Here is a 27,901-nt window from a genome sequence, read left to right as displayed (position 1 = left end):
AGAGAGAGAGAGAGAGGGAGAGAGAGAGATCTTCCACCTGCTGGTTTACTAACCACTGTCTTAAAGAGAATGGACTCTCTTGGGAAGGAAGACGCATGTCCAGGAAGCACGAGGATCCTACTGCACTGTGTGTGCAGACTTGAAATGCATAGGGGTTTAGAACAAGGGCAGACCCTAGGAGCTCCAGCATCCTAGTCACCAAGCTGGAGCTGATGGGTGGGGAAAGGGCATCTGTCAGGATAAATCATGGGGTTTTGTTTTGTTTTGTTTTTTTGTATGAAGTATCTAAGACCAGCCACTTGTTGCTTAGTAAGTGCTGTTTGAGTCATGGTGCTAAGTGTTGCAGACACGCTGGTAAATAAAGAACTTATCTGACTCTTTGGGAGCACTTTTCTCCCCTAGGAGTGGTTAGTGGACACAGAAGTACACTCAGAGGGACTGGTGCTGTGGCACAGCGGGTTAAGCTGCTATTTGTGAAGCCAGCATCCCACACTGGAGTGCTGGTTCAAGTTTCTGTTGCTCCACTCCTGGATCCAGCTTTCTGATAATGCACCTGGGAAAGCAGTGGACGATGGATCAAGTGCTTGGGCCCCTGCAGCCACAAGGAAGACCTGACTGGGGTTCTGGGCTCCTGGCTTCAGACTGGCCCAGCCCTGGCCTTTGTAGCCATTTGGGGAGTGAAGCAGCAGATGGAAGAGCTTTCTCTCCTTTCCTTCCTTTCTTTTTCATAAATGAGTATTTTTTAAAAAAGCAGTATACACAGAAAGAAGAAAAAGTAAAAAAAAAATTAGAATAGTAAGTAGCGCAAGAAGCTAATATTTTAGAAAGGGTAACTGTAGGGGTCAGTGCACAGTAGGTTAATCCTCCGCCTGTGGCGCCAGCATCCCATATGGGCACCAATTCTAGTCCCGGCTGCCCCTCTTCCAATCCAGTTCTCTGCTATGGCCTGGGAAAGCAGTAAAGGATGGCCCAAGTGCTTGGGTCCCTGCACCCACATGAGAGACCCGGAAGAAGCTCCTGGCTCCTGGCTTCGGATCAGCGCAGCTCCACCTGTTGCGACCATCTGGGGAGTGAACCAACAGAGGGAAGACCTTTCTCTCTGTCTCTCCCTCTCACTGTCTGTAAAACTCTACCTCTCAAATAAAAAAAAAATAAATCTTAGAAAAAAAGGGTAATTGTAATGCTGGAATAGTAATATTTTCCCCTGAGTCATTTAGTATCATTGAAAGGTATTTTTATTCTCTTCTTAAACTCTGGCTGGGTCTACACATGAAAAATAATTGCACAATGACATGGCCTGTAATCCAACTTCAATCATCTAATTACCCTGGATTGCCGTAGGAGTTGGTAATCAGTAACAAGGCTCTTGCTTTAGAGACCAAGACTGAAATGGAACCCCTCCCCCCAGGCAGAAATTGAGCTCCTGGACATCCACAACCAGAGAGAATTTATCATTAAAGAATTGCAAAGGGCACTGGTGGTCACTGGTGCATTCCTGCACTCCCTCAGGCAAGGTCTGAGAGAGCCTGGGGGTGCATGTGTTGGCATTCGATGGCCACTGTGGGATATTCAGAGGGTGGGAACAATCCAACTAAGGTGCTCAGAGGAAGAACTTGGAAGAGGTGACAGGGAGTAGGTGAGTTTCTCAGGGTTCAGCCCACATGGTGGAATCTGATGATTCATAAAGAGAGGAACACAGACCAGAGCTGCAAACACACACGTGAGCTCCCCTGGCTCTCGCTGTGGAGGCCCTGTGCCACCACCTTGGGACACTGCCAGCAAGGAGCCCCATGGCCTTGGGTCAGAGCTGTAGCCCAAATAAACCTCTTTTCTTTACAAGTTACCAGCCTCAGGTGTTTCACTGCAGTAACAGAGGGGGCACTAATATGATTCCCCCACAGGGTTTCAACTGCTAAGATCACTCTACAAATTCTGATAGTACTAGAATTTAGTTTAGTTTTTAAAAAAAGTTTAGTTCTTAATTTTTTTATATTATTTTTCTTCTTCTTTTTTTTAATTTGACAGATAGAGTTAGTGAGAGAGAGAGACAGAGAGAATGGTCTTCCTTCCGTTGGTTCACCCCACAAATGGCCACTATGGCCGGAACTACGCTGATCCGAAGCCAGGAGCCAGGTTCTTCTCCCGGTCTCCCATGCGAGTGCAGGGCCCAAGCACTTGGGCCATCCTCCACTGCCTTCTGGGGCCACAGCAGAGAGCTGAACTGGAAGAGGAGCAGCTGGGATTAGAACCCGGCGCCCATATGGGATGCCGGCGCCCTAGGCGGAGGATTAGCCAAGTGAGCCACGGCGCCGGCCCCTAGTTTTTAAATTTTTTTATTCATTTTATTTATTTGAGAGGCAGAGAGAGCAAGCTCCCATCCTCTGGTTCAGTCCCCAAATGCCCCCACAACAGCTGGAGTCTTACCAGGATGACTCCAGGAGCCTTAAACTCTGTCTGGGTCTCACACAGGATCCCAAGTGCTTGAGCCTCCGAGCACCTGCGGCTTCTGAGCATGCGCATTAGCAGGAAGTGGGAGCGGAACCGGAACCGGAACTACTGGAGCTCTGGGGCTCCAATATGGACTTTAGGCATCCCAAGCGGCATCCTAAGCGCAATGCCAAATGCCTGCCTCAAATTCATTTTTCAATTCCATCTTCGTACCATAAACTTTTTGAAGTACCGTCGAGGAGGGTGGAGTCTGATTGTCATTCTGTAGTGTGAGGGCTTGCTCTGCAGCAGCTGGAGGGACAGCTGCCTTTTCCTTCTAACCTTGGGCAGCTCAAGCCTCCCCAAGTTGACCTTGAACCTCAAGGCAGGCCAGCCCACCTTGAAGTGGACAGCCTACAGGTTAAAATTCTGATAACCCATGTGGCGACCCAGATGGGACTTTTGGGGAACTTTAAGGGGGCCACATTCCGATATATTTTAGGGGGCCAAATTCCTATATCAACCTGTTGCGGGCAGCCCCTGAGCTGATGTGTGAGGTTAAAGTCTCGTTTCTTTTTTCCCTTGATTCTGTGACTCAGGGGAATGCCGAAACCTGTGGCTGGCCGGGAACTGAATTCTTAGGATCTAATTCCTCTGCTCTGACCCAGAGTCCTGAATGGCTGGGATACTGCTATAGAATTATAGAAAACACAAATCCTTTAACCACTGCTGGTCTAGAAGGAATACAAAGTGTACAAGCATTAAAAATCACAGGACTTTTCACATAGCAATAAAAATAGTCATAAAATTTATAAACTTCAATAAAAACGAATTAGGGATCATGTCTCCATGTGGGTTGGAAAAAATGTGTAAATATTTTATTTTTCTGTGAGTCATGTTTAGCTTTTTTGAGTCTCTAGCTTATGAATGGTGCAGTGTTTTGCTTGAATTCTCAGCTGCAGAACAGGACACTGGGATATGTCAGAGCATAGAGTGAGAGCTCATGACTACTTAATTAATTAACATTTTCATTTGAAAGGCAGAGATAGAGAGAGAGAGAGGAAGACCATCCATCTGCTGATTCACTCCCCAAATGCCTGCAACAGCTGGAACTGGACCAGGTCAGGGCTGGGTACTGGAAACTCCGTCTAGGTCTCCCACATGAGTGGCAGGGATCTAAATACTTGAGCCATCATTTGCTGCCTCCCAGAGTGAGCATTAACAGGAAACTGGAAGCAGAGGCAGAGCAGGAACTCCAGTCCTTTGTTCCTGATGTGCTTAATGCCTTGAATGATATTCAGCTTGTATCTGACTCCCATTTTTAGGCAGTTGTTGGGCAGGTTCAGGGATGCGATTGAAGTGAGAAAAAAATGTCTTTAACATGCAATAGTATTTTTGTGAATCCTTAATTTTTTTTTTTCTTTTGGACAGGCAGAGTGGACAGTGAGAGAGAGAGAGAGAGAAAGAAAGGTCTTCCTTTTCTGTTGGTTCACCCCACAACGGCCGCTGCGGCCGATGTACCACGCTAATCCGAAACCAGGAGCCAGGTGCTTCTCCTGGTCTCCCATGCGGGTGCAGGGCCCAAGCACCTGGGCCATCCTCCACTGCACTCCTGGGCCACAGCAGAGAGCTGGACAGGAAGAGGAGTGACTGGGATAGAATCCGGCGCCCCGACCGGGACTAGAATCCGGTGTGCCGGCACCGCAGGCGGAGGATTAGCCTATTGAGCCGCGGCGCCGGCCTGTGAATCCTTAATTTTATAATGAATAAATTTGCTCTATTTTACATTATTCATTAAGCGTATTAACTTTAATTTTTATCATTTTCCTGTTTTGTATTTTGGAATACTTAAACTTTTTTTTTGTTATAAAACAAAGCATATACACAGAAAATCTAACAGAGCCAATGCATGGATTAGTTAATGATGATTAGTAATCACCTCCCAGGTCAAGAACCACAGCCGTGCCAGCCGCCCCGTAAGACCCCCCTAAGCCTCACGTTCCATCATGCACCAGACACCATGACAACCTTCCTGCATGTGTGCTGCAGCCCTGTGCCAAACCCTGCCTCCTTTGAACATTCAATCAGGCCCTGCCTTGAGCACCACCACTTATTCTATAAAAAGAATGATCCCAGGTTAAGCCACCTGCCTGATGCCAGCATCCCATATGAGCACTGGTTTAAGTCCCAGCTGCTCCACTTCAAATCCAGCTCCCTGATAATGCACCTGGGAAAGCAGCAGGTGATGGTTCAAGGACTTGGGTCCCTGCCACCCACGTGGGAATCCCCAGTTATGAAACTGTTACTGGAGAAATTGCAGGGTTCTTGTCTTTGCGCAAGAAAGAATTCAGGCGTGAGACAGAGAGTAGTGGGAGGTAAAATAGCAAGGTTTATCAGGGAAGGGACATCCGTAAGGATGGATGGGCACCTCTCCAGACAGAGCCTGAGAGACTGGGGGGGGGGGCGGGGGTGGAGGTTACATGGTTGAATTGAGAGATTACACCTTGCCAGACCAGGCAGGCAGCTCAGCAGAGAGGCAGAGGGCTGAGCGCCCAGTCAGGTTGAGGCCAGGGGTTTCTAAGGAGATGGGTCTTTGTCTTCACACATCTCCTCCTGAAACAAAGGATTTTATGGCTATAAATATTAAGAAGCTCCTATCTGAGTTTTCCCTTGAAGGTATCAGACAGGAGGAAGCCTAGCTGGCACCATCCTGGGTTCAGAGGAAGGGTGAGCGAGACCCCTGGAGAATGGGGATCCGGAGCAGGGTGTTTGAAATGCAGATATTGGGCTTCATCTGGGAGATTGTGGAAGATTTGTCAGGCAGAAGGGGCGGGGATCTCCACCTGGCAGGTTATCAGGTAGAAGGGGGCAGGGCAGAATGTGAATACGGGGCTGCCCCTGAAACATTGTCAGCAGATGCATATGCTGGACATAGATGTCTTCTCTTTAGGCCTTTATGTCACACACACATAAGCTCATAACTGACTTCCTACTTAACAAAACCATTTTGCTTATCAATATTTCTGAAATTAATAAGCTGTGTGGGTTCTTGCTACAAATTCAGAGAAGAATTCTGAATACTGGCTCAACTATATCAGGCAGCATGGTAAGTTTTAAGGATTTTATTCAGTGAGAGAAATGCATACGAGAGTGAGGGCTCTATCTAAGGGAGAGAGAAAAGTCTAGAAATTTAGCTGGGATCCATACCAACCAGAGAGCAGGCCAGGAAGCCACATGCATCGAGTATTTGGTTATGAGCAGCGACAGGCAGCTTATCACAGGTAGCAAAGCGAAGGCAGGAAGCCCAGGAGCCAGCCACGTGCAGCAAGCATGTGGGCAGAGAAGCAGGCAGTGGGGAGCACGAAGGCCACGTGCCCCAACGGCATGGGCAACAAGGGCAACAAGGGCAATAAAGCAGGGGAGCAAAGGGGAACAGTGGCGGGCCCTCTGTGTTCCAGGCCTTTTATCCACTCCAAAGGGGAGTGGCTATGTCAGGTAAGAAGTTAAAAAAATGTAGTCTACGTGTGTGTGTGTGAGAGAGAAGGCCTGGAGACCAGCACCTACTGTGGAAGCTCCAGAAGCCCAGCAGTCCTGCCCGGACTCTGATGATAACCTTCCAGGTGGTCCCAGGCCTTCCCCCGAGGAAAGCTGCCAGGAGAATTCTCCTCAGGACCAAATGGGTTATCTGACCTGACAACATGGGGCAATGAAACCTTCACAGATGCCCTAAGGAAAGCCCCTCTGCTCTGCCAGGTGCCAGCAAATCTGGGGAAGAATTTGCTAATTTTCACCCAACAAGCCCTTCTAGGACTCCCCGTCCTTTGTCCTGGAGGAGGTAAACAGATTCCTTCGGGGGAGTGAACCAGTGGTTAGAAACTCTCCCTCTCTGTCTTTCCCCTCTCTCTGTCAGTTGGCCTTTCAAATCAAATCAATAAACTGATTTTAAAAAAATAAAGTGGATTCAGCTCTTTACTCTGCACCTGTGTCCCTGTGTGATTGGCATGGATGGGGCTATGTTTGGTTATGAGCAGCCATAGGCATGCTCACAGGTTATGAGCTGACATTGCTGCCTGCTAACCTAATGTTCCATCCAAAGGCGGCAAAGTTTTCCACTTGCAATGGAGAAGAGAAAAGAGTACCTAAGGGTAAAGGAATGAGCAAGTGGGCTGTGAAATATTGGAAACCCAATATTACATGAATGTATAGGAAGAGGCTCAGAGCAAGAAGTGGCATCGTCCTTTTGTGCAAGGTGAAGCTCCCTTTTTTGGTAACCCGACAAGGTCAAATGGAAGTTTGCAACCCTGAGAGTGGAGTCACCCAAGGGGACATTATCATATAGTGTAATGGTGGACCTGATAGTTACTAAGGACTGGACCAGGTTCTCATAATTAGCATTATTAGTTGACTTTTATGATCCTTTTGCTGTAAAGGATCCTGGTCAAAGGTTAAAGAGCTCCCTGTGATAAGTTAAGAAATGTTTGATCTTCGTCCTTGGACTCCCCAGAGTGGTAAGAGTGTCATTGCTGTGCTGGTGAGACGACTCGGAGCTGGGAAACTCTAGAAGTTTCAGGGGTCACCAGGAAGATCCAGACATGATCACATGTTGGTCACCGGGCAGAAAACCCGAGGATTCTTGCCTAGCATGTATGTGAGTGGGAACATGTAAACAACAGTTTGAGATGGAAGCAGGAAGGAACGTATGTGCATTGGCCAAGCCAGGAGCAAGATTGTTTTCATGACCAAAACCATTTTTCCCTTTTAGGAAAATCCTAAGTTTCAAAGAAGTCCCAGGAAGGGTTTTCCATATTCAACAAGGGATCGGCGCCCCTGCCCGCTAAGTCACCCTGCCCGCTAAGTCACCCTGTATGTTATACGCATTGTAGGTGCAGTTGCGAGTGGGAATTTAGCATTACAAAGAGGAGGGTTCAGGATCTCTTCTCTAGAAAGGTGATATTGAGGAAGAGGTTGCTGCTTATGCAGAAAATCCTTGACCCAGCTTCAGTGGAGTGAGGCTTGTGATTACTTTTTCTTTTTCTTTTTTCTTTTTTTCTTTTTTTGACAGGCAGAGTGGACAGTGAGAGAGAGAGAGAGAGAAAGAAAGGTCTTCCTTTTGCCATTGGTTTACTTCCAATGGCCGCCGCGGCCGGCGGGCCACAGCTGGCGTGCTGCGCTGATCCGAAGGCAGGAGCCAGGTGCTTCTCCTGGTCTCCCATGCGGGTGCAGGGCCCAAGCACTTGGGCCATCCTCCACTGCCTCACCCGCGGGGTAATCAACTAGGACACGAGGAGGGCAGACCTGAATGGAGAGACAAACCAGACACGAGAAGGGAGACCAAGACAGTACTCTGATCAAGGTCTCACTTTATTGGAGAAGGAGGTAGCTTATATAATACAAGGCAAGGATTGTAACAGTCGAGGGTAAGCAGGGGTCATCTTACAACATAGTTCAAAGGAATAATTTCACAGGAATCAGTATCAATTTGACAAAGGGACTTACAGCGAGGTCTTACAGCTACCAGACGTGCTTATCAAGGTACAAGAAAGAGAGCACTGAAGCCAGATGGCCAAGCGCTAACCATGTCAGTGAGCTGTACAAATGGAATTTTCTAGGGAATCCTTACGGGAACACAGTTGAAAGTTAATCTAAACAAAGGCCTATACAGGGAAACCAGCACAGTGGCTCCCAACACTCCACTGCACTCCTGGGCCACAGCAGAGAGCTGGACTGGAAGAGGGGCAACCGGGGCAGAATCTGGCGCCCCAACCGGGACTAGAACCCGGTGTGCTGGCCCGCAGGCGGAGGATTAGCCTAGTGAGCCGTGTGCCGGCCAACGCTTGTGATTTCTTAATAAGGGGAGTTCACCTCTGGAACGTCTTTATCAGTTGTGACTTGGGTCCACTTGCAAGGATACCTGGTTGATTTTAACTAGATCTAAAACAGGGTTGCAGAAGCAGGGGTTTGGCCTAGCTGTTAAGACACTCACTCACCTCCCACATCAGAGTGCCTGGGTTCAATTCTTTGCTCCAGCTCCTAACTCCAGCTTCCTGCTATTTCAGACCCCGGGAATCAGTGGTGATGGCTCAAGTAGTTGGGTTCTTTTTTTTTTTTTTTTTTTTTTTTGACAGGCAGAGTGGACAGTGAGAGAGAGAGAGACAGAGAGAAAGGTCTTCCTTTTGCCGTTGGTTCACCCTCCAATGGCCGCCGCGGCTGGCGCGCTGCGGCCGGCGCACCGCGCTGATCCGATGGCAGGAGCCAGGAGCCAGGTGCTTTTCCTGGTCTCCCATGGGGTGCAGGGCCCAAGCACCTGGGCCATCCTCCACTGCACTCCCTGGCCACAGCAGAGGGCTGGCCTGGAAGAGGGGCAACCGGGACAGAATCCGGCGCCCCGACCGGGACTAGAACCCGGTGTGCCGGCGCCGCTAGGCGGAGGATTAGCCTAGTGAGCCGCGGCGCCAGCTAGTTGGGTTCTTACCACCCACGTGGGAGACCTGGATTGAATCCTGACTCCCAGCTCCTGCCTCTGCTCAGCTCCAGCCTTGTGGATATCTGGGAGGTGAGCCAGTGGATGGGAGTACTCTCTCTCTCTCTCTCTCTCTCTGCCTCTCAAAAATTAAATTAAAAAGAAAGAAAAAAAAAAAAAACAGGGTTAGATCACTTTCTTCAGGAGGGGGATGTAAATGAATGGTTGTGTCACTGGAGATAAGGCCCTGGAAGCTGTGTTCTTGTTTTTGTGCTAGAAAGAATCCAGGCATGAGACAGAGAGTGAAGTGATAAGGTTTTATTGAGGGTAGGGCATCATCAGGATGGAAGGCATGGGGGAGAGCGCCCAGTCACTCAGACTGGGGGAGAGTGAGGTTACAAGGTTGGATGGAGAGAGCTCAGCAGAGAGTAGAGCGCTGAGGTGCAGTCTCTGTTTAGACTCCTGGCTTTTAAGGGAGTCTGTTTACCCACCTCCCCCTCTCCACTGGGACAAAGGATGGGAGTCCTAGTGGGAGGGTTTGTTGGGTGAAAATTAGCAAATTCTTCCCCAGATTTTCTGCCCTGGGCAGAGTAAAGGGGCTTCCCTTAGGGCATCTGTGAAGGTTTTATTGCCCCATGTTGTCAGGTCAAGTCACCCATTTGGTCCTGAGGAGAGAGAATTCTCCTGGCAGCTTTCCTTGGGGGAAGGCCTGGGACCACCTGGGAGGTTATCAGGGTGACTTTGCAATGCTGGATGCAGATGCTGGATATGTCAATTTCCTTAGGCCTTTCTCACACACATAGGCCAATTGCTGACTTCCTACCTAACAGTTGGAACTTTCATTCTCACCCCTTGACCTGTGAGGAGGGGAACTGGCAATTGAGCCAATCACTAATAGTTAATGATTTAATCACCCATGCCTACATAATGATACTCCATATGTTAGCAGAGATGGGTGGGGAAGAATTCAGTTGTGAGACAGAAAACAGTGGTAAGCAAGGCAGCGAGGTTTATTGGGGTAGGGTATTCGTCAGAATGGATGGGACAGAATCTGAAAGAGAGAGAGTGACCAGTCACTCAGGCTTCGGAAAGCAAGGTTGCATGGTTTAGTGGAGAGAATACACCCGGCAGGCCAGGCTGGCAGCTCAGCAGAGAGCTGAGTGCTGAGCGTGCAGTCTGTGCTCAGACTGGAGCTTATAAGGGAAAGGGGTCCACTTCTGCCCACGGTTTCTCCTTCCCCTTCTCCTCCTCCTCCACCTCCTCCTCCTTCTCCTCCAGGACAAAGGGTTTGCTGAGTGAATTAGAAAAAATTCCTCCCAAGGGTTCATTACTTAGTGCTATCAAACTGGGGAGCCCACCTGGTGCCACGCCTAGGAGCCTCCCCTAGGGTGTCTGCCTTGGAAGAAGGATGTAATGGTTTTACTGCTCAATGTTATCAGAGCAGACACCCCATTTGGTGCTGAGGAGAGAGGATTTTCCTGGGGAGCTCTCTGGAAAGGCTGAGACCCCCTCTAAAGTTAGCAGGGTGCAGGCAGGACTTGGAAGTGTAAAATCCCGAGCTGCTTCCAAGGTGAGCTGCAGATGCTTTGTTTTCTGCAGGTCCCTCTCATACACACAGGCTAATTTCTAACTTCCTGCCTCACACATACAAACCTCTAAGCAACAGGTTTGGAGCACTTCCTCCCATTGGTGAACACGTCGGGATGCTGGAGCTTCCGCCTGGTCTCTCCTGAAGTAATATTCTTCATAATAAATCAATAAAAATACTAAGTACAAAATACTTTCTTGTGGTCTTGTGAATCACTCCAGAACACTACTGAACTTGCAGGTGAGTGGGGATTGTGAACATCCTCAACTTTGTGGCCAAGTCACACAGAAGTATGGGTACTCCGGGCAATTAATACTTGGGACTCACAGCTGGGGTGGGGGCTGTCTGTGGGCCTGAGCTTTAAAGTCTTCAACTTTCTTTATTTAGAAATTATCTGACCCACTGTGGCACAGTGGGTTAATGCCCTGGCCTGAAGTGCTGGTATCCCATATGGGTGCCGGTTCTGTTAAGGAGAAGCAAAGGGTCCTTGTTTTTGCGCAAGAAAGAATTCAGGTGTGAGACAGAGAGTAGTGGAAAGCAAAATAGCAGGTTTATTAGGATAGGGACATCCGTAAGAGCGGATGGGCACCTCTCCAGACAGGACCTGAGAGAGAGTGCGCAGTGCACATTTAGGCTGAGGCTTTTAAGAGGATGGGTCTTGGCCAGCGCCGCGGCTCACTAGGCTAATCCTCTGCCTTGCAGCACCGGCACACCGGGTTCTAGTCCCGGTCGGGGCGCCGGATTCTGTCCCGGTTGCCCCTCTTCCAGGCCAGCTCTCTGCTGTGGCCAGGGAGTGCAGTGGAGGATGGCCCAAGTACTTGGGCCCTGCACCCCATGGGAGACCAGGATAAGTACCTGGCTCCTGCCATCAGATCAGTGCGCCGGCCGCGGCGGCCACTGGAGGGTGAACCAACAGCAAAGGAAGACCTTTCTCTCTGTCTCTCTCTCTCTCACTGTCCACTCTGCCTGTCAAAAAAAAAAAAAAAAAAAAAAAAAAGAGGATGGGTCTTGCCTTCCCTCCCCCTCTCCTTCTTCTCCTGAACAAATGATTTGTTGGATGTAAATACGAAAAATTCCTTTCTGAGTTTTCCCCCTGAAGTTATCAGACAGGGGAAGCCTGGCTGGTGTTGCCCTGCCTTAGAGGAAGGATGGTTATAGGGTAGAAGGGACAGGACCCCCTAGAAGGTCATCAGGATCTGGGCAGGATGTTTGAAGTGCAGATACTGGGCTGCACCTGGAAGGTTTTCGGCATGACTTTGAGATGCAGATTCTGGACCTAGATGTTAATTCCTTAGGCCTTTATCACACTCACATAAGCTCATTTCTGACTTCCTACCTAACAGTTCGAGACCCGGTTGCTCCACTTCCAATCCAGCTCTCTGCTATGGCCTGGGAAAGCAGTGGACGATGGCCCAAGTCCTTGGGCCCCTGCACCCACGTGGGAGACTCTGAGGAAGCTTCTGGCTCCTGGCTTTGGATCAGTGCAGCTCCAGCCATTGTGGCCAATTAGGGAGTGAACCATTGAATGGAAGACCTCTCTCTCTCTCTCTCTCTCTTTGTCTCTCCCCTCTCTGTATAACTCTGACTTTAAAATAAATAAATAAATCTTTTTTAAAAAAGAGAAATGATCTAGATATTCAATGAATATCTACCATTGAATAATGCAGCGTAACTGTAAGATTTTATGTTCCCAAAAAAGATTCTGAAAGCTATTTTTAAGAAGACCTATTATAAAAACCTAATTATTGTTGGAAAGTTGATCTGGAAACTTTTGTCCCATTTACATCTATTTAAATCATTGTTCCTAACAGTTATGCTTAGATTGCTCATAAAAATTTATGAGACATTAGAAATCTAGCCATCAACTTGTTTTTGTTGGAAAATTTTGTAACATTTATGTCAGGCAAGTATCAAGAAATCATAGAAATATCAGAGGGCCTTGTGGTGCAGGTTAAGCCACAGCTTGAGATGTCTATAAGCCACTATTTGAGATGCTGGTTCAAGTCCTGGCTGTTTGACTTTCAAACCGATAAACTCAGGTAAAATAAAAACTGTATGTTGGGGGCTGGTGCTGTGGTGCAGTGAGTTAAGCCACCATCTGTAGTGCCAACATGCCGTATGTGCACCAGTTAGAGCTGAGCCCGCAAGTCTGTGTTTAGACTGGGGCTTATAAGGGAATGGGGTTCAGTTCTTCCCATCATTTCTCCTTCCCCTCCTCCTTCTTCTCCAGGACAAAGAGTTTGCTGAGTGTGAATTAGGTAAAATTCCTCCCAAGGTGTCTCTACGCAGTGGCTGCTCCACTTCTGATCCAGCTGCCTGCTATTGCACCTGGGAAAGCAGTGGAAGATGGCCCAAGTGCTTGGCCCCTGTACCCACGTGGGAGACCTGGAAGAATCTCCTGACTCCTGGCTTCAGCCTGGCCCAACCCCGGGTCCTTGCAGCCATTTGGGGAGTGAACCAGCAGATGAAAACTCTCTCTCTCCCCCTCTCTCTCTCTCTTTCTCTCTCTGTAATTCTGACTTACAAATAAATACATTTAAAAAAATTGTATGTCTGTGTTATATTCAGTGCTCAGGAATTAGAAGACACACGGTCATGTGGGAAGTTAGAAATTAGCCTATGCGTGTGAGAACAGCCTAAGGAAAACAAAGCACCCACAGAAGGAAGCTGCCACGCTCTCCTGGGAAGCAGTCCAAAGCTTTATAATACAAAGTCCCGCCCACACCCAGATAACTTTACAGGTGGTCTCAGCCTTCACCCAAAGGAAAGCTCCCAGGAGCATCCTCTCTGGCACCAAATGGTTACCTGGGCTGATAACATTGGGAGTAAAATCTCACAGCCTTCTCTCAAGGAAGAACCCCAGGGGCAACTCCTCTGCCCCTAGACAGACGGGCTGCCTAGTCTGATAATACTGCATAGAGACACCTTGGGAGGAATTTTACCTAATTCACACTCAGCAAACTCTTTGTCCTGGAGAAGAAGGAGGAGGGGAAGGAGAAATAATGGGAAGAACTGAACCCCATTTCCTTATAAGCCCCAGTCTAAACACAGACTTGTGGGCTCAGCTCTTAGCTTCTTCCTGAGCCTCCCACCTGGCCTGTTGGGTGTATTCTCTCCATTATACCATGCAACCTTGCTCTCTCCAGTCTGAATGGCTGGGAGCTTTCTCAGGTTCTGTCTGAAGAGGTGCTTCTTCCTTCTGATGGATGCCCTACCCCATTAAACCTTGATAACTTGCTTCCCACTCCTCTCTGTCTCATGTCTGAATTCTTTCTTGAATGAAGACAAGAACCTGTTCCACCCATCTCTGCTAATGATACCTGTTTTTATTAGACCAACAGTATTAATTTAATAAGGCTCATTTAGTCCTACTTACCAAAGATTATCCCAGAGTTCAGTTGTTCCTGCTTTTCTAAGAGTTGTGGGAATATTTAATTTGTGTAAATTCTTATTTTTTCTATGCCAGTTAAAATATAACTCTTCTCCAGAATTTTATGAATTGATTTTGGCAACACCATCTGTGTTAGTAAAATGGCACAGTCTTATCTGGGCGTGATCTACACCCTGGGCACCATCTTAGGCCCTAACCCCTCCCACCACCCCCGCCACCATTGCTGGAAGCCAGGTGCCTACATGACCCAACCACAAGTGTCAGCTCCACCCCCACCCAAATGGGATTCGCAACTCCTACTTCCCTGCCCACCCCCCACTCCAGCAAAGGTTTAACAGGACCTGTTCCCAAACGTGTTCTTTCTTTATCTCTCTCTCTCTCTTATGCTCTGCCCTCTCTCACTCTCTTGCCCTCTTCCCCTGAGCGCATCGGGCTTCCCCCACCTGACAATAAACCTCTCCTCTGACTCCAGTGCTTTGTATGTTTTGTGGTGACAGAAAACACTAGATATACATATCACATAGATATACACAAGCAGGTACAGACACAAATAGAGATATTAGATATTGGAAAATTTTGGTCATGAGCCAAATATTAATGCATAAACACAAAACTTACTAATTTATAGAAAGTAGTTGGACCCCAAACCATGTTTTTGGCCAATGGAACAAGGTTAGGTTACCTGCTCAATGAGAGGTAAAACTTTAGACCAATATTTCTGAGGAAGATTTTCTTTTCTGTATTTGAAAGGCAGAGAGAGAGAGAGAGAGAGAGGGAGGAAGGGAGAGAGAAAGACCCATTCCCCCATGCCCAGAGAGATCTCAGTTGGTTCCCTCTTCAGATGCCCATGGGGCTGGTGTCAGGGACCCTACTACTTGAACAATTACTGCATTGGAATGCGTTGTCAGCATTAGCAGGAAGCTGGAATTGGGAAGGGAGCCCAGACTTGAACCCAAGAAGCATCTCAACTGCTAGGCCAAATCAGTGAGTCATTCTCATTGATTTCAGCTGTGGACTCTGCCTTGAATTGAATGCATGAATGTGAACAAATCAAAAGAATCCTCCCAAGAAAGCCCTAACAAGCCAAGCTTCTTAAAAGCAATTATCCCTTAAAAGTAAATCTAAATTCCCTAAGCCAGAATCTTTGAGAGCCTCTTAACACATCTCACTGTTTTCAAATCATTCAATACCATTTGATTTGGAATCAATTATGTATTGTGCTTCTACTGAATGCTGTTCTGGAGATAAGTATGAAGCACTGGTCTTCTCAAAGAGTTTGAATGCTGACTGGGATTCTATTGGAGGTAGGAAGGTGGTTTGAAAGTTACAGTTCTGTAAAACAGATGGGTCATTTACTGTCTAGTTGCAGAGAGCCTGTATGCTCAATGGGACACCCGCCTCCCCATAGTTCTTTGTAATTTATTAAGATCACAGTACAAATGTAACTGAACGTGTAGGACTGAGCCAATCAGGGCAGAGAACCTGAAACAGTTTACAGCCCTGAGATTGTTTTTTCAGATGTTCCAGGAAAGTTCATGTGCCGACGACCTATTCAGGGAGCCAGGCCACTGCACCCAGGGAAGAGACCAGTGTGAGTTAGGTCTCTGTACAGCTACACAGATGTGTACTGCAAGCAGGAGGAGCCTTCTCACGCCCTCTTTTCCACAGCCTTGGACACTCCCTGATCCTTGCAAGACTCGGCCAACTGCTTCTCAGGGAGGCAGCAACTGTAGGAGGCCCCACCCCCTTTACTTGTCATAAGTAAACAAGGCTCTCCTCTGAGCAGCTCCCCCTTGAGGCTGAGTACTTGGCCACACCCCAAGCGAACGTCTCCCTTATGTCCACTCACACAAGCACTACTGGGCAGGAGGGTAAATGGATGGAGTAGGTGCACTTTTGACCTTACACATAGCAGTCAAAAATAGGATATGGAAAATATGTCAAGAAAAGAATTGCAAAAGTGTAAGAACCAAGGCTAAATTTCACATGCATAATTGAGGTGGAAAAAAAAACCAGTTCCTTTATGTTCTTTCATTTCTTAAAATGAAATGAGATAAAAATGAATGAGCCACATTAAGATGGATGAAACAGATAAATTGAAAATGGCGTTTCACATTGGAAAAAGGAGTAATTATTTATGAAATTGTTTACCAGGCATTTCCTTTTGGTGGTAAGCTCCTATTCTGCTTTTATGTTTGATTTGCTTTTGCGAGTTTTTTGCATAGTCACCCCCAACTTGGTTTAGGTGTCTTACATTATTTTCTAGCGATTCTCTAGGAAGATTTCAGCACAATCAGGGAAGGTGTCTGCTCTGAAAGACACCCTGGAACTTCTCTGGCTCTGTGTTTTCTCTGGAAATGAGCCTGGGATACCACGTGTACTGGGCAGAATTCCAAACTGCCCCACCCCCTCTCTCCCCTGCTGAACACGCTGTGGAATTCCCTCCCCTCAGGGAGGTTGGGACCTGTAGACAAGGCAGGATAACATCCTGGGATTAGGTTCCATCATGTGACCAAAGAGAAGGAATGTCGAAGACGTAATTAAGGCTGTTAATTAAATCAGAAGAGATTGTCTTGAGTGAGCCTGACTTAATCATTTGAATCCTTTAAGAGGGTCTGGAGGTCAGAGGGGAGAGTGGAAGTAGCAGATGCTCCCCCACTGGCCTTGGAGAAGCAGCTGCTGTAGAGCCCGCAGGCCCCTGGCAGATTTGTGGGAGCTGAGCCCTATCCCTGCTAGGCAGGACACCTTTGCCTGGCTGGCAGCAGGACTGCAGCCTGTGCCTGGGGCCCAGCTGATTCCTGAACCATGGAGGCTATGAGAGAATGGACCAGGTTGTAAATTGGGATATTTGTGATCATTTTGATATAAGCAGGGAGGTGGGTAGCAAGTGGGAGCTGAACCTCGGGCTGCACTGCCCAACCCCCACCCCTACTATCTATGTATAACCTTGGAAAATCAATGTTATTTTATTATACTCCTAGGGGCCAGTGCTGTGGTGCAGTGGGTTAAAGCCCTGGCCTGAGGCACCGGCATCCCATATGGGTGCCAGTTTTAGTCCCAGCTGCTCTTCTTCCGATCCAGCTCTCTACTATGGCCTGGGAAAGCAGTGGAAGATGGCCCAAGTCCTCAGGCCCCTGCGCCCAAGTGGGAAACCCGGAAGAAGCTCCTGGCTCTGGGCTTCGGATTGGTTCAGCTCTGGCCGTTGTGGCCATCTGGGGACTGAACCAGTGGATGGAAGACTTCTCTCTCTGTCTGTAACTGTCTTTCAAATAAATAAAAATAAAAAAGTATGCTCCTAATAATGTTATTTAAAGGGGGAATTATTGCATATTATTATTATTATTATTAAAAGATTTATTTATTTGAAAGAGTTACAGAGAAAGAGCTTTCATCTGCTGGTTCACTCATCAGGTGGCCGCAATGGCCAGGGCTGAAGCTAAGCTGAAGCCAGGAGCCAGGAGCTTTTTCTGTTTCTCCTACCTGGATGCAGGGGCCCAAGCTCTTGGGCCATATTCTACTGCTTTCCCAGGCTCATTAGCAGGGAGCTGGATCAGAAGAGGAGCAGCTAGGACACAAACCAGGATGTAGGTATAGCAGGTGGAGGCTTTATCCACTATACCACAACACTGGCTCTTATAATAGTAATTATTTTATAAAGATTTTATTTACTTGAAAGGCAGAGTTACAGAGAGGTGTGTGTGTGGGGATCTTCCACCAGCTGGTTCACTCCCCAAATGCCCACAACGGCTGAAGTCAGAAGCCAGGAACTTCATCTGGGTCTCCCATGCGGGTGCAGGGGCCCAAGGACTTGGGCCATTCTCTGCTGCTTTCCCAGGAGCATTAGCAGGGGGCTGGATTGGAAGTCGAGCAGATGGGAGATGAGGCACCCCTATGGGATGCCAGCATCACAAGTGTTAGCCAACTCCACTGCTCCAAAACACCAGCCCTAAAGCCCACATTTCATGTGTCCTCCATGTACTCAGGATGAAAAGCGATGCTTACTGTTTGCACTGTTGTAAAATAGGTTTCATTAGCGCATAATCATTGTCTGCAAAGTGTTTGGTGCATGGGAGGTTATAGCTAATTTTATGAAATAAAGTCTAATCCTCTCTTTTTAATTAACTTAACTCTCACTGGCATCTGTAGTATCATTCCAAGCTTGGGAACACAAAGAAATGAGTCTGGTGCATGGAATTTTTTAAAAAGATTTATTTATTTATTGCAAATTATTCAGATTGCCTTTTAATGAACCCAACATTCCCAACATTAAAAAATTGTTGAACCAAAAGATGTTTTCAAACAACTTAATTATCTGAATAGATATTAAATATAAGGAATCGAGTCCAATTTGAAATGAATTTTACATAGCACACAAATATCACAACCTCCCAGAGCACAATATAAAATAGTCCTCTAAGGAATATAAACATTTAGTATGTAAGGATGTGAAATTACATGGTAAGAAACAAATCTTTAGTTAGCTAAAATTTACTTGCTAAAGATTAGTTCTTGCACAATTTATCAGTTTGTCCTAAGAATAAAACCAAACTAATATTCTCAACCTCTAAATTCAGTACATAGCAAACTCATTTTCCCAAACTACAGTTTTGCAGCATTATACTACAAGTAAACTCTTCACTATTGAGTTAGGATGGGAAAAACTTTATGATCTATAAAACGAATTCCTTAAATTTCATGAGACCATTTCACAAATCCTAGAAGGCACACATTATATCTCCTATCATAGTAACTGCATTTAAATACTGAAGATTTTAAGAATACAAAGTGCACATTTCATCCATGAAACAAATTTACAGCTTTTACTATTAGTTATTACAGTAGAACCTGCCTAACATTCACATCTAAGAATTACCACCCAGTTTAATGGCGTGAGCAGGGAACTGTGCTCATTTCTTTGATAAGGCTAATAAAAACACTTTGTATTTCACAGTAGATCAGTTAGTGTCTTGGATTTCATATTGCAAAGTGAAAAAGGCTGGGCAAGATCAAGTCCCTGGGCTTGCTGACAACAATTCCTTGACAGATGAACGATTCTGAGGGATAAAATCCTTTGCTGTCTCTGGGAAGATCCAAAAACCTGTAAAGCAACTTTGTGCATTTTAGGAGAATTTTCAAGTTAGGCAACCTGAATTAAACACAGCAGGTCTATTTCCAAATGATAACTGAAGATCCTAGAGCTAGAAAAGATCTCAGAGGATCCTCTCTTCCAACGTTTCCAAATTACCTTCCATGGAATATCAAGAATCTGTGGAGGAGATCCAGGGTTCTGTAAATTTGACCTGAATTTAAAAAAAAAAAGGGCAACATTTTTTGAAAAAGAAAAAAAATTAAAACAATTCCCATCATACAAACTTGTTACTCATCAAATTCTTATACTTGTTACAACATTTTACTTATGTTACAACATTTTATTCTATGTTTTCATTGGCTGACTTAATATTTAGTTATTACAGTATATACAATTGAAATGAGAAAAGCTGGACTAATGAAATATTTTATATATGGTGTGTGTATATACATGTGTATATAAGGATTCTCTGTGAGATTTTTTACCTGAGCCGGGGGAAGCTCCAGTGTTGAAATGTTGGGAAAACCACAGATGACGTCTCAGTTCATAAAGCAGGAACTTACAAATATGAGAAACTTTTTCAAGATCACTCAACCAACAAGTGCACTGCTAGGTTGGTATGACATCAATATCCACAGCGAGTACTTACCCATCTGGTGCTTAGCGGTCCTCATCATGAATGTTATGGGTTAATCTTTACTATTTTGGGAGCAAAATTGAGCTACCTTTATGCAGATATTTTTCTTTGAAATGGGTTTTATTTGCACACCTATTAAAATTCTAGCATTTAAAAACTGTCATTAATAAGCAGCAGTGATTTAAACTGTATCCCTGGGTACTTAGGAAAATAATATTTGCAAGTTACCAATAGGAGGTCAGGAAAGTTACATGGAAAGTTAAAAGGATATGCCCGGCTCCACCGTACTCGTCCCGTTCACACAACAGGGCAAAAACCACCACCACCACCACCTTTTGAAGAAAAAACAGGTAGTTCCAAAACACACTGCTGGAGCCATGAATCAACTGTGGATAGATCATTAAAAAAAATGAGTAAAATAATAATTAACCACAAGGGGGCATACATACTCTTAGAGTCCAGCAGAAAGAAAATTTTAAGTAACATGTCCTTTGATGTGGTCCATTTTCTTATTTAACATTTTCTCATAAAAATTTTAATTCCAAGGTTTATTTTAAACCTAAAGATTCCAGAATACTGTTGTCCTGAAAAACAGTAGTGTGTTCAAAGCCTCTGGAAACATTGCTGTTACCTGCCAGCAGAGGACTCAAGAGCAATTCGTTCTAATACACTTTAGAACAAATAAATAGGGAAATAGGGTCTAAAACAGTAGCAAATTTTAGCTTGAATAATGGAAGACATGGAACGTTTATAAACAAACATGGGACATATTGTGAGAATAGCAAAAATAAGAAGGTGGGGAAGTGTATTTCGCTGTATCTGTGCCACAACATTCTTCCTCATGACCAAAGCATGGGTAGCCCACAAGGGCAGCGGCAGATCTCCTCCCCAGGCCATGGCCGATGGCCGATGGGGCTGGTCGGCCTCATCAGCCATGTTTAGTACGTCATCTTTAGTAGGCGCGTCTGACGCTACCCAAGACTCATTTGCTCCAGTCATCTGCAGGCGACAAATAGGGCAATTCCTGTGTCCGTCTCTCCATTTATCTATACACTTCTGACAAAAGCTGTGAGCACAAGGCAGGATGAGGTCAGCCCGCCCATCCATGCAGATATAACACACCTCCTCATCGGTCAGCTGTTTCGCCCTTCCCATCCAAAGACTGGCCTGACAAGGCGTGACAGAGCATGCGTTTTCCTCAGGTTCTTGACTTGTGATGCCTTTATAAAGCTGAAGGAACTGGTACAAATTCATGATGCGTGATGCTTCCACAATGCCACTCCTCTTGTTAATCTTGGTACACACTACCCGTCAACCACTTTCCAAAAGGCAGAGGAATCAGATCCAGGTTGTACCTCAAAGAGAAGATGTTTCTCCTGGCCAGAAGCCACTTTAGCAGTTACACCAAGTTCAGCTACTCTCTCAAGAAATTCTTTATATGTTAAGGAGCCACTTTCTCGAACCAATGTGACGTGTTTTGCTACTTTTTCTGGTAACTTGCTAATAACCAGTTGGGTCTGATCTGAAATTTGCTGTCCCATGATGAAATGACGTCATTCAGATCCAGAAAGTATTGTTTCACATAGTTTTTCTAGTTCAAGGCATTGCGCTGCTCAGAGCAGCAGGTGCCGGCCTTAAAGATTTATTTATTTATTTAAAAGGCAGAGTCACAGAAAGGCAGAGGCAGAGAGTGAGAGGTCCTCCATCCGCTGGTTCAATCCCCAGATGGCTGCAACGGCTGGAGCTTCACTGATCCAAAACCAGGAGCCAAGAGCTTCTTCTGGGTCTCCCACACAGATGCAGGGGCCCAAGGACCTGGCCACCCTCTACTGCTTTCCTAGGCCATAGCAGAGAGCTGGATCAGAAGTGGAACAGCAGAGACTCTGAACCAGTGCCCACACAGGACGCTGGCACTGCAGGCAGCAGCTTTACCCGCTATGCCACAGCGCTGGCCCCTGGTGCATGGATTTTAATGTTTTTCCAACAACTGTGGAGATCTGAGGGAATGTGTGAGAATGTAAAATACTTAGTTTACTTGGTAGTCTCTTGTGCAAATTACAATAAAACAAAGTAAATGAAATTTAAACAAAAAATAAATTTGGTCACAAAATGCCAAAAAAAAAAAAGAGTTATAGGCTTAACTGAGTTGTTTATTAGCAAGCAAGAAGTGCTGCTGAGAACTTTCTATGGTATCATTACTATTTGGCTTCTCAAAAAGTTCATGGAAAATGGAATTAAAAGTTATTTTTCTATGGGGTCAGCCTTGTGGTATAGTGAGTAAAAGTAGTCACCTGCAGTGCTGGCATCCCATATGGGTGCTGGTTAATGTCTTGGTTGCTCCTGTTCCAATCCAGATCCCAGTTAACAGCTTGGGAAAGCAGCAGAGGATGGCCCAAGTGCTTGCACCCACATGGGAAACCCGGATGAGGTGCCTGGCTCCTGGGTTTAGCCTGGCCCTGCCTTAGCCATTGTGGATACCTGGAGAGCGAACCAGTGGATGGAAGTTTCTCTTTCTCTCATCTCCCTCTCTCTTTCAAGTAAATAAATAAATCTTCCAAAAAAGGTTATTTATTCTAGTACAAGAAAATTTTGAAATCTACCCTTCCACCCCCTTTTTCTCTTCATTTATTTGAAAGGCACAGTTACAGAGAGAGGTCTTCTATCCACTAGTTCACTCCCAAATGGTCACAACTCCAGTGCTGGGCCAGGCATAAGTGAGAAGTCAGGAGCTTCATCCGGGTCTCCCACGTGGGTGCCGAGACCCAAGCACTTGAGCCGTCTTCTGCTGTTTTCCCAAGCGTCAGCAGGGAGCTGGATCTAAAGTGGAGCAGCCGGGACTCGAACCAGCATCCTTGTTGCAGGCAGGTTTTATCTGCTCCGCCATAACGCCAGCCCCGTTTTTTTTTTTTTTTTCTTCATAACACTTATTTTCCATTAACGTTTTGAAGACCCTGTTTATTACTCGGCGCTTATTTAACTGCTTGAAACGGGTTAATGATTTCTGCTTTCAATTTATAGTGTTGAGGACTTTTTGAAATAATGGACGTGAAAGCACTTTGAAAAGAACGTTATTAGTGAAAAAGAGAAAAAGCCCATGATAAATACTGTTTGGAGGCTCTCGTTCGTTCCTCGTGCCTTTCTTGAGCACGTTTCGCAACGCAGGGCTTCCGGTGCTGCCCAGCCCGGCCAGTGTGGCGTGGAGCAGGGAGCAGGTGCGCAGAGGCCGGGAGCGGCCCACCTGCGACCCGCCCCTGGGCCCCGCTGTGCAGCGCGCGCTGGCCGCGGCCTGCGGAACCTGTGCCGGGCCGAAGCGGCGCAAGCCCGCCGACCCCAGGGCGCGAGTCCGCTCCGGCGCCGGCCGCTGCTCCGCCTCGGCTGCCCACAACCCACGGTCCTTTCCGCCGTCCCAGCGACCTCCCCTCGCCTCTCTCCCGCTCCTTCCAGCGCCCTCCAGTCCCCGGCGCCCGGCAGCGTCTAGAAGGCATCTGAGGATGGCGCGCAGGACCGCGGAGCTGACGACGATGCGGCCGACTGTACGTTTTTGCCTTTATTTAGCTCTGAGTCTGGAGCCCCCGTGGCGCTTCCCCTCCGCGGAAGACACAGGGGGTGAGCCCGCCGGGCCTGGCTGCGGTCCGCGTTCCGGAACGCGGGCGCCGGGCGCGGCAGTTTCCAGGGGCGATGGGGGCGCGCCCCGCGCAGGCCGCGGAAGCGGAAAGCGTGCGAGCGTTTGGCCTGGACATCCTGACGGCCCCGAGAGCCGCGCCGGCCGGGGGTCCCTAGGAGGACTGGCCCGGCTCGGCCCGGCTTGCCCCTCGGGAACATTAGCCGAGCGGCCGGAAAGCAAGGTACGCGAGCCCGCTGTGCGCCTGTCGTAACATTTCAGCTTCCCATGGTGAATTTGCTGCTAGCACTGCAAAATGGAAGCTCCCTTTTCTTTTGGGGTTGCAAAGTAACGCACAGCGTCCTGGAAATGAGTTGGTTGTTTGCTGGAAAACTCTGTTACTTTTAAAGCCCCTGGATTAAATTCTAAGGGCCTCACTCCCTGGTTGACTCCTGTAGACTGAAAAATGATCTGTGTTATCGTTTAAAAAGGCCAATTAGGATGGAAAATGTGATGTGTGTATAGTGGTAATAATACTTAAGATAGTGAACAAGTAAGAAAACTTAAGGTCAGTGCAAAGGAAGTAGTAATTTTTTATGTCATTTTTGAGGGGGAAGGTTAAATATTTAATGATAGCTTTGAAGTTTAAAATCATTCAGTGGGTAGAATATTTTGCTCACTTGTGGACTGCAGCTGTTATTCTCACGTGTTGGACAGCACAGGACCATGCTTTATATAGAAGGCTACTTCAGCAACTTTGTAGAAAATGAAAGTTTATTTTGGTGCAAAAATAATTGAAATCCATGTACGTAAAGAGTATTCAAAACGTTTGTGGAAAATGCGTATGATTGAAAAGGCATGGATTAAAAATTTTTTACACCAAATATCTTTTAATTCTGTTTCTATGAACTTTCTGAAAGTACTTTCATATAAGTATCTTGTAATGTAAAAGATATTCTTGAGCAATAATGTTATTTTTCCTTAGCTTCTTAGCTTCTCTGAAGGTCGGTCAGGGGACACTGTTCAGGGCTTTACTGGGTGAAAGGTCATTCTGCCTCACAATACATTTTTTTGTTTTATTGCAGATCAACATGCTCTGATTTGGGGGAGTAGAAGCCAACTTAAATCCTTCATACCAGCTTCATCCCTCCAGTGGCATTCTTTAAAAGGTGAGAGGACTCCATGATTCTCCTGCAAGCCAAGGCTCCCAAAACTTGAAAACAGCGTGGCTCAGTGGGTTGTTGGCAGCATCTCATGTGAGTGCTGCTCCGCTTCGGATCCAGCTCCCTGCTAATATGCCTGGGAATGCACCCATGTGGGAGACCCAGATGGAGTTCCAGGCTTTTGCGGCCGTTTGGGGTGTGAACCAGCATGAGGATGGACAAAAAGTCTCTACCTCTGTAACTCTGTCTTTCAAATAAATAAATCTTAAAAAAAAATTCAGATTAGTGGATTTAGATCCCAAAAGGAAGTCGCTGCTATAGGACACTTAGCTGTTCAGGGTGTGTGTGTGTGTGTGTGTGTGTGTGAGTGTGAGTGTGTGTGTCTTTTTTTCTTTTGAGTGACTTGCCTGAGATTACAGAGCTGGGAAGTAGTGGAGCCAGGATAGGCTTCCCAGCTGCCTGGATCCCAGGGTCTAGGAGAGAACCCAGGCACTGCCTTGCTTCCTTTGAATTTCTTTTGAAAGAAAGCTGACTCCTTCCAAGAGGCTTCAGGGGAGCCTCACTACTTGCCTCTAACCAGCCAGTGGCCCGAGCTTTTCCTTTGTAGGTTATATTCGTGGATGAGTAAGTGAATGTGCTCTGTGCACCTGTTTGCCAATCTTTGTAAACTTCCATCTGGCCCTTTTATAAAAGGTCAACAGGAGACACTGATGTGTTTTTTCTTCCTGTTCCAATGACTGAGTTTTTTTTTTTTTTTTTCCTAAGTAGTTACCCCTTTGGTCTTTCTTTCCTTCTTTCCTTCCTTCCTCCCTCCCCCTCCCCTTCCTTCCCTTCCCTCCCCTCCCCTCCCCTCCCCTCCCCTCCCCTTCCCTTCCTCCCTTCCTTCCTTCTTTCCTTCCTTTCCATTTAATTATTTATTTGAAAGGCAAAGTTACAGAGAGAAAGGAGAGACAGAGAGAGATCCTCCATCCACTGGTTCACTCCCCAAATGGCTGCAACAGCCGGAGCTGGGCTGATCCACAGCCAGAAGTCAGGAACTTCTTCTGGGTCTCCCATGTGGGTGCAGGGGCCCAAGCACTTGGGCCAAGTTCTGCTGCTCTACCAGGCTACTAGCAGGGAGCTGAATCTGAAGTGAAGCAGCTGGGAATTGGACCAGTGCTGCAAGTGGTGGCTTAACCCACTAAGCCACAATGCTGACCCCTAACTAAGGATTCTTAAACACAGGTAGGTATTATTAGAAGAAAAGAGTGAGAATATGTATGTTTGTAATCCTAAAATGTTTGACAGAACCAGGCTCATTCTGAAATATTAAGACAATAGACATTTTATTTTTTTAAGATTATTTGAGGGGCCAGCGCTGTGGCGTAGTGAGTAAAACTGCTACCTGCAGTGCCAGCATCCTATGTGGACACTGGTTTGAGTCTTGGCTGCTCCACTTCTGATCCAGCTCTCTGCTATGGCCTGGGAAAGCTATAGAAGATGGCCCAGGTCTTGGGCCCCTGAACCCACGTGGGAGACCCGGAGGAAGCGCCTGGCTCTTGGCTTCGGCCTGGCCCAGACCTGGTTATTGCAACCATCTGGGGAGTGACCAGCAGATGGAAGATCTCTGTTTCTGCCTCTCTCTGTAACTCTGCCTTTCAAATAAATAAAAATAAATTAAAAAGGTTATTTATTTGAAAGGTGGAGTTACTAGAAAGAGCGAGAGAGAGAGAGATCTTCCATCCACTGGTTCACTCCCCTGATGGCCACAAGATCCTGGGCTAGGCCAGGCCAAAGCCAGGAACTTGGAGCACCATCCAGGTCCTTCATGTGGATGGCAGGGTCCAAGCACTTGGGCCATCTGCTGCTGCTTTCCCAGGCACATCAGCGGGGAGCTAGATTGGAAGTGGAGCAGCCAGCACTTGAACCAGCACTCACATGGGATGCCATTATTGCAGGTAGCAATTTAACCCACAACACCAGCCCCAACAGACACTTATTGAGCATCTACTGTATACAGGTCCCTTGGTGGGCACAGGGGATATAAATAGGCAAGTTCCTGTCTTAAGTGGGCTGATAGCTTGGAGTGAGGAAAAGTACATTTTATATCCTGACCACTACACCCAGATATATGCATGTATATGGAAGTAGAAATAAAAGTTTCATCAGAGTAACTTTGTACACCTTCCCTTGTACAGTATGGGCTAATATTTTCTATTGTGGTTTATTCTATTTGATTTTTAAAAATTCTGGTCACAAACCACCAAACTTATTTCATAACCCAATACTCTCTTCTAGCTTTTTTTTAAGATTTAAGATTTAAAAAAATATTATAGACACAGTGACAGTGAGAGGGAAAGACAGACAGAAAGAGATTTTCCATCTGCTGGTTCACTCCCCAAATGGCTGCAATGGCCAGGAGCCAGGAACAGCATCTGGGTCTCCCGCGTGGGAAGCAGGGGCCCAAGTACTTCTGCTACCTTCCCAAGCGTATTAGCAGGGAGCTGGATAGGAAGAGGAGTAACCAGGACTCAAACTTGTGCCCCCAGATGGGATGCCAGTCACTTAATCTGCTGTGCCACAACACCAGCCCCTTCTCTAGCTTTTTCTGAAAAATTCTGGGATAATAGATGTTAATAAACTGGTGCTTTTTTTTACGTTTTTTGGTGAGAGTCATTTTGGTTTTAGGAATAAGAATATGGTAGAAATCAAAATACCACAGTTTAGCACTTCAGTTCTTGAAAGAGCCTTTGAGGGTCTTTAGTGCGTCATCTGGCTTCCTTCCTCACACACATGTCCAGAGGTTGTATGTCTACCTCTTTATCTTTGTGCCCCTGAACTGAATGGGGTAATTCGTGAAAATAGAATTAAGAGCTAAGTGTATTTGAAATCCTGTATAAAGGGCCTTCACAAAGTCAACGAAAAATGTATACTGTGAAAAAATTAATGAGTTTCAAATTTTTTGTACCAAAATAAACTTAGTTTTTAATTCCATTTTCTACAGACATTCATTTATTTATATTTATTTGAAAGGCAGAGGGACACACAGGGCTGAAGCTGGAAGCCCAGAACTTCATCCTGGTCTTCCACATGGATGGCAGGGGCTCAGACGTTTGCACAGTCTTCTGCTGCTTCCCAGGAAGCAGGATCAGAAGCAGAGGTCAGACTTGAACCCAGGCACTCAGATATGGGATGTGAGCTTCTAAGTGGCAACTTAGCTCACTGCACCACAATGCCTGCCCCTCTATGGACATTTAAAAAAGAATTTTTATTTAATTTTAAAGAGGCAGAGAGCTAGGCCAACAATTTTAACCCACCACAGCCTGAATAAGTGAATGCTATGCCCCCCTCCAAGTCTGGCCCTTACAGGTGAAAAGAGAGAACACGTCTCTTCTTTCTAAGACTAAGTAAATAGGGGCTGGGCCTTGACCAGGCAGTGTGAGGTGCCTCACCCAGGCCCAGTGCTTCCATTGCTTCCCACTTAGTAAGTACAAGGGATAAGTGAGTTTCTCCATCCTGTGTCACTGGACTGTAAACCTAAGAAACAGCAGGTTTGGATACAGACC

General features: G+C 46.5%; 1 protein-coding gene and 1 pseudogene across 11 annotated transcripts in view; one reads left to right on the top strand and one right to left on the bottom strand.

The window, feature by feature from the left end:
- Window positions 1-20,115: 20,115 nt before the first annotated feature.
- Window positions 20,116-21,233, bottom strand: LOC149123807 (RING finger protein 141 pseudogene; annotated as a pseudogene).
- A 1,538-nt stretch (window positions 21,234-22,771) lies between these two features.
- The window catches only part of MPPE1 (metallophosphoesterase 1), a 28,732-nt gene continuing 23,602 nt past the window's right edge, over window positions 22,772-27,901 (top strand). For 4 of the 11 annotated variants that reach the window (XM_089305356.1, XM_051852175.3, XM_089305360.1 and 1 more), the window contains exons 1-2: window positions 23,227-23,437; window positions 24,279-24,362. The gene's annotated coding sequence lies outside the window, so the exon portion shown is untranslated. The other 7 variants (XM_089305355.1, XM_089305359.1, XM_051852174.2 and 4 more) reach the window with 5 other exon arrangements.

The sequence above is a fragment of the Oryctolagus cuniculus genome, chromosome 10 (assembly GCF_051225735.1).
Source record: "Oryctolagus cuniculus isolate XC-2025 breed Fujian yellow rabbit chromosome 10, ASM5122573v1, whole genome shotgun sequence".
NCBI lineage: Eukaryota > Metazoa > Chordata > Mammalia > Lagomorpha > Leporidae > Oryctolagus > Oryctolagus cuniculus.
This window is presented reverse-complemented; position numbering and strand designations above follow the sequence as displayed.